The following is an 11422-nucleotide window of genomic DNA, read 5'->3' on the forward strand; positions in this document are numbered from 1 at the left end:
TTCCTCACACCTATCGAGCCCTTTCAAATCTACTCAAGTGTGCCGGCCCATACATGCCCCCACGAGCCCTTGGTCAGGTGACTGGCTACTTTTTGTACTCCTCTCTCTATATCCCAACCTGTACTTATATATATATATATATATATATATATATATATATATATATATATATATATATATATATATATATATATATATATACTTTTAAACTATACAAAAATATGTAAGGAGATCAAAACTATGATGTATCATGAATATATACAGTATACACAAGTGTTTAGGGGTTAGGTGCTCTCTGGGGATGGATTTGGAATTGGGAAATTTATGTTCATGACTCTGTCCTGTGTTCCCAGGGAAGCGTGGGGTGCTGAAGCGGCCCTGGTCGGAGGCGGAGCGCGTCGCCGTGGAGACGCACCTGAAGAGGAACATCATGGAGCTGCGCGTGCCAGCCAAGGCGGACTGCGAGCGCTGCCTGCAGCTCTGCCCCCTGCTGGTCAGCAACCAGCGCGACTGGAGGGCCATCAAGTTCTACTGCCACAACCGCATTCAGCTACTGAAAAAGCAAGGCAGGAGGGAGAGAGCAGGGTACTCTGTTAGATATTTATCTCGCTTTCAAACTGTCTTCTACGATCTGGGGTGACCCTATTCTGACCCTGGAGAAGTGCAGTCTGCTGGTTCTTCGACAGAGTTTACCTGACCTCTGACCTGACCTTAGAGGTGTACCAGGTGTGCAGGACCAATCCAAGCCCTGTCGCCCAGTAATGCAGTGTTGTCTTCATCAAAGAGTCAAGAAGAGAATGAACTGGGATTAGTTGAAATGTCTTCTCTGACCAGGGGACATATCCACATAGCGTCTCAGAGATGGTCTTAGGAATACTGTTCACCTGTTTTTAAGACCAAAAATACTCCCAGCTACCAGAGTAGCTTTTAGGATGATGTTAAGACACTGCCCAGACAAACTCTGAGCCAGGAGTAAAATCAACTCATGAAAGTTTATCTCAGCTGGTAATCACGACAGTTGGAGGTACCGCAAAGGAAGGATGGTGATGACGCTCATTGACATTGTTGCAAATGATGGGGAATAACCAATCACGATGAGGCATTGCCAGCTGTGATCTCTACAGCTGGCAAGCACGATTCAGACCAACCAAGGTGAATGTGACTGTACATCAAATGTTGCAATGGTAAAACGTTTGATATCATTTGTCTGACCTGATCACTTTCCCTACTCCTAATTATTGCCTAATATGTTGGCATGCATGACCTTTTTTTTAACCAATTCTGATGTTTGTTAAAAGTGGAATTTTTATAATATTGCCGCTATGTCAACACTCTTAACTCCCGGATAACTACTCTAAATAGCTTTGGTACAGTACTGTAGGCATCCAGTCGCTCGCCGATAATGTTGCATAACATTTTTGAAAGTTTTATCATTTTCCCAGTTTATTACTTAGACATATTTTTTTAACAATGTTGCAGGCCTTTTTTAAATTATCAAGACACCCGCTGGTAACTCTGAACTGGTCAGGTCAGCTCATGAGGTCTCCTAAATATCTGTCCACTAGGTAGGACTCATATCACTAAAAGAGGTTTAATGCCTAGCTTGTATTTTTACCCATCAGAGGAGGAGTAAAATATTTATATTTCTCAGCACTTACCACCAATTTCCTAGTCTGAGACGCTTTGTGGATACTGGCCCTGGATTAGGAAACAATGGGCCTAGAAGGAGTTCAGATACGGGCCCTGGATTAGGAAACAATGGGCCTAGAAGTGCTGGAGAATCCAAGTTTTTAAACACTTTATTTCAATCTGTTGGGAAATGACTGAGAAAGAACTGAGAAAGTGAGGGAGTTCAGAGTCGTCGAGCCGCCTCCACTGAAAGCTGAAGACCAAATGTGAATATTAGGTTGTCTTTACAAAGATGGAGGAAGACACGTATGGTTTGAACCCGTAAGATCCCCCCCTAGAATTAGCATACGTGTCATATGGACTGGGATACCTTTGAACTGTTTTGATATGGATAACTGACTGGGTGTACCCGAGCAATGAGCTATCACGGCCAGCTGTGTTTTTAACGGTATTGATCAAAGTATTGGGACCATGATGCACCAGTGAACTTGTTCACACACATGACTCTGTACCACGGTCTCAGTCAAACTAATATGAAACCAGGCACGCATACTTTAAATTGTTTATCATGTCTGTTTTTTAATATTTTTTTTGTCATTTTACAATATAATATGGTCTTATTAGTAACAAATGTAAATATGTACTAATCGACAATGAAATTGGACATAGTAGTGTTATTGTGCTAAGGTGTACATATTGTAAATACTACTTATTAAAGTGGATCACATTTTGAAGTGTTTTCTGAACCACAATTGTAAAGTGATGTTTTGCACTATGGCAACAGAAAACATCTACAGTACTGCAAAATAAAATAAAAATCTGAATAGTCTAATGAATAAGAACTGTCATGATTTAACTGGATTTGAACCCAAATGCAGACAACTACACCAAGCCAGAGAAGGTTTAACAGGTTTATTTACAATGTTCAATAGTCCAGGTTTCCAATAATAGGGGAAGAGCAAGTCCAGGTTACAGGGAGGGTAACAGATCCAGGTCAGGGCAGGTGTGGTACCGTAATGTCCTAGTGTCCGTGGTGAGTCCAAAAGGGAGGTCCGGTAGTGGAAAGCAGGATGGTGGTGGCAGGAGTGAAGCGGGAGGCAGGAGTCAGGTTCCAATAATCTGTGGCACAGGAGAAAAGTAAATAGAACAGGCCAAAAACACAAGGAGCGAAAACAAACAGGTTGAGTCGACAGCGAGACTAACATGGTCGTCTTGACTATGATCTGACGATGAGTGGCAAGTTTGACCGGGTCTTAAAGGCTGAGGTGATTATGGTGAATGAGCTGCAGCTGGAACCCTGACTCCCGCACACCAGACTTCACTCCTGCAATCAAGGACAGACAGAGGGGAGGGGGAGAGCAGAGAGAGCTACCTAGCAGCAGTAGGCCTAACAAAGAACATGTGTCAGAACAATATTCCAAACTTGTTTTCTTTGAAACAAATGTAGCTATATCTAATACTGTTAGAATACCTGAAGTCACAGAAGGTGTCTGTTATACTAAGAATATTTTAAACATCTCAGGTTGGGGCTCCAGTAAATGGTCTAATGATTGAACAGGGGATACAGTCACTACTACAGATAGATTGGATACAGTATACAGTCTCTACTACAGATAGATTGGATACAGTATACAGTCTCTACTACAGATAGATTGGATACAGTTTACAGTCTTTACTACAGATAGATTAGATACAGTATACAGTCTCTACTACAGATAGATTGGATACAGTATACAGTCACTACTACAGATAGATTGGATACAGTATACAGTCACTACTACAGATAGATTGGATACAGCATACAGCCTTTACTACAGATAGATTGGATACAATATACAGTCTTTACTACAGATAGATTGGATACAGTATACAGTCTCTACTACAGATAGATTGAATACAGTATACAGTCTCTACTACAGATAGATTGGATATAGTATACAGTCTCCACTACAGATAGATTGGATACAGTATACAGTATGCCCTTGGGGGCAAGCTGAAACACATTGTTCATTTAAGCGTTTCAGAGTAGGAGTGCATGTCTAGGATCAGGTCCCCCCCCTGTCCATGTAATCATCTGAAGGGCACTCATGCTCTGAAACACCCAATTCTGATCTTTTGCCGCTAACTGGTCTTTTGACCAATCAGATCAGATCTTTTGCCAATAATGGGGCAAAAGATCAGAATTGGGCTGCTTGTGTAAATTCAGCCATTGTGATACAGGCACTGATGGGGGTGGTGGCCACAAAAAAACCTGAACTCATGAGTGGCTCGCGGGTCTGCGTACCCACGTTTCATTACCCAGACAAGTTTAGACAGAGCCGGCCTTAGCCTTTTGGAGGTCCTAAGTGAAACGGAAGTTTTAGAGTTAATTTCCTGCGATTCTACACTTTACCATAGGGGCGGAGATAAATGTTAGCAGTAATTAATATGATATCTGAGTGAGAGTGACTTACAAAATCGATGGGAGCCCCCCGGTCGCTAATTCGACCATGATTACTATGCTGGCTAGACTAACTTACCAATAAAACATTTTTTTAGCTGACATAGGCTAATTGAGTGACTGACACAACAAGAGAAAAACTTCTGATGCACAACCGAATTTCGAAATTGCACCTGGTGTATTGTACTATTCTAACTGTCAACAGTAAGTTGAGACTCCAACTGAAATTGATCCGCGGGCCTAAAAAAGGGCACGCCATTCTCCCATCCCTGGTCTGGAGGGTTACCAGCATCCCACAGAGCCACACACACTGTAGTTACTGACTTTGACCACTTGAGGGAGACAGACCAGATACTGAGTGTGGTCTAACAGTAATAATCCCCGCCCCCAATAAAGGCACACAGCCTAAACCTACAACAACACATGTCTGAGACACCAGGTGGGGGACAGGTGGACAGGTGGACAGGTGGACAGGTGGACAGGTGCTGGAGGGGAGACAGGTAGTGGAGGGGGGCCAGGTGGTGGAGGGGGGCCAGGTGGTGGAGGGGGGCCAGGTGGTGGAGGGGAGACAGGTAGTGGAGGGGGGCCAGGTGGTGGAGGGGGGCCAGGTGGTGGAGGGGAGACAAGTGGTGGAGGGGAGACAGGTGTTGGAGGGGAGACAGGTAGTGGAGGGGGGCCAGGTGGTGGAGGGGGGCCAGGTAGTGGAGGGGGGACAGGTGTTGGAGGGGGGACAGGTGGTGGAGGGGAGACAGGTAGTGGAGGGGGGACAGGTGTTGGAGGGGGGACAGGTGGTGGAGGGGGGACAGGTGTTGGAGGGGGACAGGTGGTGGAGGGGAGACAGGTGGTGGAGGGGGGCCAGGTGGTGGAGGGGGGACAGGTGGTGGAGGGGGGACAGGTGGTGGAGGGGAGACAGGTAGTGGAGGGGGGGCCAGGTGGTGGAGGGGAGACAGGTGCTGGAGGGCGGACAGGTGGCAGCCAGGTGGTGGAACGGGGGACAGGTAAGAGTATTGGTGTCCTTAGTTGTGTGTATGTAGGACTGTATGTTTATTGAAATTGAACAGAATACATCAAGTCCTCTCTTTATACTGTTCAGATCAGATCAGAGTTACAGACCAATTACTACAGTGTATATGATGTGACAGTATATATGTGACAGAGTTGTTTTGTTAAAGAAGAATTTAAATCAAAATCCAGAAATATTGTCTGGAACATTGCTCCTCCCCTGAGGTAATATTGACTCCTCCCCTGAGGTAATATTGACCCCTCCCCTGAGGTAATATTGACCCCTCCCCTGAGGTAATATTGACTCCTCCCCTGAGGTAATATTAATATTGACTCCTCCCCTGAGGGAATATTGACTCCTCCCCTGAGGTAATATTGACTCCTCTACTGAGGGAATATTGGCTCCTCCCCTGCTGTAATATTGACTCCTCCCCAGATGTAATATTGACTCCTCCCCTGAGGTAATATTTACTCCTCCCCTGAGGTAATATTGACTCCTCCCCTGAGGTAATATTGACTCTTCCACTGAGGGAATATTGACTCCTCCCCAGAGGTAATATTGACTCCTCCACTGAGGGAATATTGACTCCTCCACTGAGGTAATATTGACTCCTCCCCTGAAGGAATATTGACTCCTCCCCTGAGGGAATATTGACTCAACATGAACGTCTAGCAACTTTAGCAACTTTTCAACTACTTACTACTTTTTAGCTACTTTGCAACTACTTAGCATGTTAGCTAACCCTTTCCCTACCCCTAACCTTAACCCTTTTAGCTAATCCTTCACCTAACCCTAACCTTAACCCTTTTAGCAAACCCTTCACCTAACCCTAACCTTAACCCTTTTAGCTAACCCTTCCCCTAACCTTAACCCTCACCTCTCACCTCTCACCACTCGCCTAGCTAGCATTAGCGAGCTAGCTAAAGTTAGTCACCTAGTCATCTAGTTAGAAATCGTAACATATTTTTAGTTAGTATTTTCAATTTTAATATTCAAATTTGAGTTGTACTCACAATTCAGCATGTTATTGTCACTTGTACAATGTTCTGTTGAAAAACAGTAAAAACACATTCTCTCTTTCTCTCTCTTTCTTCTCTCTCTCTCTCAATTCAATTTAAGGGCTTTATTGGCATGGGAAACGTATGTTAACATTGCTAAAGCAAGTGAAGTAGATAGTAAACAAAAATGAACAGTAAACATTACACTCACAAAAGTTCCAAAAGAATAAAGACATTTCAAATGTCGTATTATGTCTATATACGGTGTTGTAATGATGTGGAAATAGTTACAAAAGGGAAAATAAATCAACATAAATATGGGTTGTATTTACAATGGTGTTTGTTCTTCACTGGTTGCCCTTTTCTTGTGGCAACAGGTCACAAATGTTGCTGCTGTGATGGCACACTTTGGTATTTCACCTAGTAGATAAGGGAGTTTTTCAAAATTGGATTTGTTTTCTAATTCTTTGTGTGTCTGTGTAATCTGAGGGAAATATGTGTCTCTAATACGGTCATACATTTGGCAGGAGGTTAGGAAGTGCAGCTCAGTTTCCACCTCATTTTGTGGGCAGGTGTGCACATAGCCTGTCTTCTCTTGAGAGCCAGGTCTGCCAACGGCGGCCTTTCTCAATAGCAAGGCTATGCTCACTGAGTCTGTACATAGTCAAAGCTTTCCTTAAGTTTGGGTCAGTCACAGTGGTCAGGTATTCTGCCACCGTGTACTCTCTGTTTAGGGCCAAATAGCATTCTAGTTTGCTCTGTTTTTTTGTTTGTTCTTTCCAATGTGTCAAGTAACTATCTTTTTTTTTCTTCTCATGATTTGGTTGGGTCTAATTGTGTTGCTGTCTTGGGGCTCTGTGGGGTCTGTTTGTGTTTGTGAACTGAGCCCCAGGACCAGCTTGCTTAGGGGACTCTTCTCCAAGTTCATCTCTCTGTAGGTGATGGCTTTGTTATGGAAGGTTTGGGAATCGCCTCCTTTTAGGTGGTTGTAGAATTTAACAGCTCTTTTCTGGATTTTGACCATAAGTGGGTATCGGCCTAATTCTGCTCTGCGTGCATTATTTGGTGTTTTAAGTTGTACACAGAGGATATTTTTTGCAGAATTCTGCATGCAGAGTCTCAATTTGGTGATTGTCCCTTTTTGTGAATTCTTGGCTGGTGAGCGGACCCCAGACCTCACAACCATAAAGGGCAATGGGTTCTATAACTGATTCAAGTATTTTTAGCCAGATCCTAATTGGTATGTTGAATTTTATGTTCCTTTTGATGGCATAGAAGGCTCTTCTTGCCTTGTCTCTCAGATCGTTCACAGCTTTGTGGAAGTTACCTGTGGTGCTGATGTTTAGGCCGAGGTACAGTGGGGAGAACAAGTATTTGATACACTGCCGATTTTGCAGGTTTTCCTACTTACAAAGCATGTAGAGGTCTGTAATTTTTATCATAGGTACACTTCAACTGTGAGAGACGGAATCTAAAACAAAAATCCATAAAATCACATTGTATGATTTTTAAGTAATTAATTTGCATTTTATTGCATGACATAAGTATTTGATACATCAGAAAAGCAGAACTTAATATTTGGTACCTTTGTTTGCAATTACAGAGATCATACGTTTGCTGTAGGTCTTGACCAGGTTTGCACACACTGCAGCAGGGATTTTGGCCCACTCCTCCATACAGACCTTCTCCAGATCCTTCAGGTTTTGGGGCTGTCGCTGGGCAATACGGACTTTCAGCTCCCTCCAAAGATGTTCTATTGGGTTCAGGTCTGGAGACTGGCTAGGCCACTCCAGGACCATGAGATGCTTCTTACGGAGCCACTCCTTAGTTGCTCTGGCTGTGTGTTTTGGGTCGTTGTCATGCTGGAAGACCCAGCCACGACCCATCTTCAATGCTCTTACTGAGGGAAGGAGGTTGTTCGCCAAGATCTCGCGATACATGGCCCCATCCATTCTCCCCTCAATACGGTGCAGTCGTCCTGTCCCCTTTGCAGAAAAGCATCCCCAAAAAATGATCCCCAAAAAATTATGCTTCACGGTTGGGATGGTGTTCTTGGGGTTGTACTCATCCTTCTTCTTCCTCCAAACACGGCGAGTGGAGTTTAGAACAAAAAGCTCAATTTTTTTCTCATCAGACCACATGACCTTCTCCCATTCCTCCTCTGGATCATCCAGATGGTCATTGGCAAACTTCAGACTGGCCTGGACATGCGCTGGCTTGAGCAGGGGGACCTTGCGTGCGCTGCAGGATTTTAATCCATGACGGCGTAGTGTGTTACTAATGGTTTTCTTTGAGACTGTGGTCCCAGCTCTCTTCAGGTCATTGACCAGGTCCTGTCGTGTAGTTCTGGGCTGATCCCTCACCTTCCTCATGATCATTGATGCCCCACGAGGTGAGATCTTGCATGGAGCCCCAGACCGAGGGAGATTGACCGTCATCTTGAACTTCTTCCATTTTCTAATAATTGCGCCAACAGCTGTTGCCTTCTCACCAAGCTGCTTGCTTATTGTCCTGTAGCCCATCCCAGCCTTGTGCAGGTCTACAATTTTATCGCTGATGTCCTTACACAGCTCTCTGGTCTTGGCCATTGTGGAGAGGTTGGAGTCTGTTTGATTGAGTGTGTGGACAGGTGTCTTTTATACAGGTAACGAGTTCAAACAGGTGCAGTTAATACAGGTAATGAGTGGAGAACAGGAGGGCTTCTTAAAGAAAAACTAACAGGTCTGTGAGAGCCGGAATTCTTACTGGTTGGTAGGTGATCAAATACTTATGTCATGCAATAAAATGCAAATTAATTACTTAAAAATCATACAATGTGATTTTCTGGATTTTTGAAAATTACAGACCTCTACATGCTTTGTAAGTAGGAAAACCTGCAAAATCGGCAGTGTATCAAATACTTGTTCTCCCCACTGTATGTATAGTTTTTTGTGTGCTCTAGGGCAACAGTGTCTAGATTTTGTATTTGTGGTCCTGGCTACTGGAACTTTTTCGGAACACCATTATTTTTGTCTTACTGAGATTTACTGTCAGGGCCCAGGTCTGACAGAATCTTTGCAGAAGATCTAGGTGCTGCTGTAGGCCCTCCTTGGTTGGGGACAGACGCACCAGATCATCAGTAAACAGTAGACATTTGACTTCAGATTCTAGTAGGGTGAGGCCGGGTGCTGCATACTGCAGGGTGAATTCTCGGGCAGACTCTTTTCTCTGTGTATATCAATGATATCGCTCTTGCTGCTGGTGACTCGCAGATCCACCTCTACGCATATGACACCATTTTGTATACATCTGGCCCTTCATTGGACACTGTGTTAACAAACCCCCAGACGAGCTTCAATGCCATACAACACTCCTTCCGTGGCCTCCAACTGCTCTTAAATGCTAGTAAAACTAAATGTATGCTCTTCAATTGAACGCTGCTTGCACCCGCCCGCCCGACTAGAATCACTACTCTCGGCGGGTCTGACTTAGAATATGTGGACAACTACAAATACCTAGGTGTCTGGTTAGACTGTAAACTCTCCTTCCAGACTCACATTAAGCATCTCCAATCCAAAGTTAAATCTAGAATCGGCTTCCTATTTCGCAACAAAGCCTCCTTCACTCATGCTGCCAAACATGCCCTTGTAAAACTGACTATCCTACCGATCCTTGACTTCGGCGATGTCATTTACAAAATAGCTTCCAACACTCTACTCAGCAAATTGGATGTAGTCTATCACAGTGCCATCCGTTTTGTCACCAAAGCCCCATATACTACCCACCATTGTGACCTGTACGCTCTCGTTGGCTGGCCCTCACTACATATTCGTCGCCAAACCCACTGGCTCCAGGTCATCTATAAATCACTGCTAGGCAAATCCCTGCCTTATCTTAGCTCATTGGTCACCATAGCAGCACCCACCCGTGGTATGCATTCCAGCAGGTATATCTCACTGGTCATCCCCAAAGCCAACACTTCCTTTGGCCGGCATTCCTTCCAGTTCTCTGCTGCAAATGACTGGAACAAACTGCAAAAATCTCTGAAGCTGGAGACAATTATCTCCTCACTAACTTTAAGCATCAGTTGTCAGAGCAGCTTACCGATCACTGCACCTGTACACAGCCCATCTGTAATTAGCTCACCCAACTACCTCATCCCCATATTGTTATTTACATTGTTATTTATTTTGATCATTTGCACCCCAGTATCTCTATTTTCACATCATCTTCTGCACATCTATCACTCCAGTGGTAATACTAAATTGTAATTATTTTGCACTATGGCCTATTTATTGCCTTACCTCCATAACTTACTACATTTGCACAAACTGTATATAGTGTTTCTATTGTGTTATTGACTGTACATTTTGTTTATCCCATGTGTAACTCTGTGTTGTTGTTGTTTTTATCGCACTGCTTTGCTGTATCTTGGCCAGGTCGCAGTTGTAAATGAGAACTTGTTCTCAACTGGCTTACCTGGTTAAATAAATGTGAAAAAAAAAAGAGACTGTTCTAGTGCCCTCGCCAATTCGTTGATATATATGTTGAAGAGGGTGGGGCTTAAGCTGCATCCCTGTCTCACCCCACGGCCCTGTGGAAAGAAATGTGTGTGTCTTTTGCCAATTTTAACAGCACACTTGTTGTTTGTATACATGGATTTTATAATGTCGTATGATTTTCCCCCAAAACCACTTTCCATCAATTTGTATAGCAGACCCTCATGCCAAATTGAGTCAAAAGCTTTTTTTAAATCAACAAAGCATGAGAAGACTTTGCCTTTGTTTTGTTTGTTTGTTTGTCAATTAGGGTGTGCAGGGTGAATACGTGGTCTGTCATACGGTAATTTGGTAAAAAGACAATTTGACATTTGCTCAGTACATTGTTTTCACTGAGGAAATGTACATGTCTGCTGTTAATGACAATGCGGAGGATTTTCCCAAGGTTGCTGTTGATGTATATCCCACGGTAGTTATTAGGGTCAAATTTGTCTCCACTTTTGTGGATTGGGGTGATCAGTCCTTGGTCTCTCTTTCTCTCTCTCTCTCTCTCTCTCTCTCTCTCTCTCTCTCTCTCTCTCTCTCTCTCTCTCTCTCTCTCTCTCTCTCTCTCTCTCTCTCTCTCTCTCTCTCTGTCCATCCTATACAGTCACAAAATAAGACTTTTCACCACTTCATGTCGTCATAGTTTCGTCTAAAAGCGAGTGGAAATAATGTCTATAATGTTTTTTTTTTTTTACAGTGGAGATTATATTTATGAATCGCCTGGCTGGGCTAATGGGACAGTGGATGCACAGTGATTTCTCAGATAGAACAGTAAATAGGCTGTCATAGCCGTGGGTAGTTGTGAAATAGATAACGTCTGGAATATTCT

The sequence above is a fragment of the Coregonus clupeaformis genome, unplaced genomic scaffold (genome assembly GCF_020615455.1).
Source record: "Coregonus clupeaformis isolate EN_2021a unplaced genomic scaffold, ASM2061545v1 scaf3293, whole genome shotgun sequence".
In the NCBI taxonomy this organism is placed as follows: domain Eukaryota; kingdom Metazoa; phylum Chordata; class Actinopteri; order Salmoniformes; family Salmonidae; genus Coregonus; species Coregonus clupeaformis.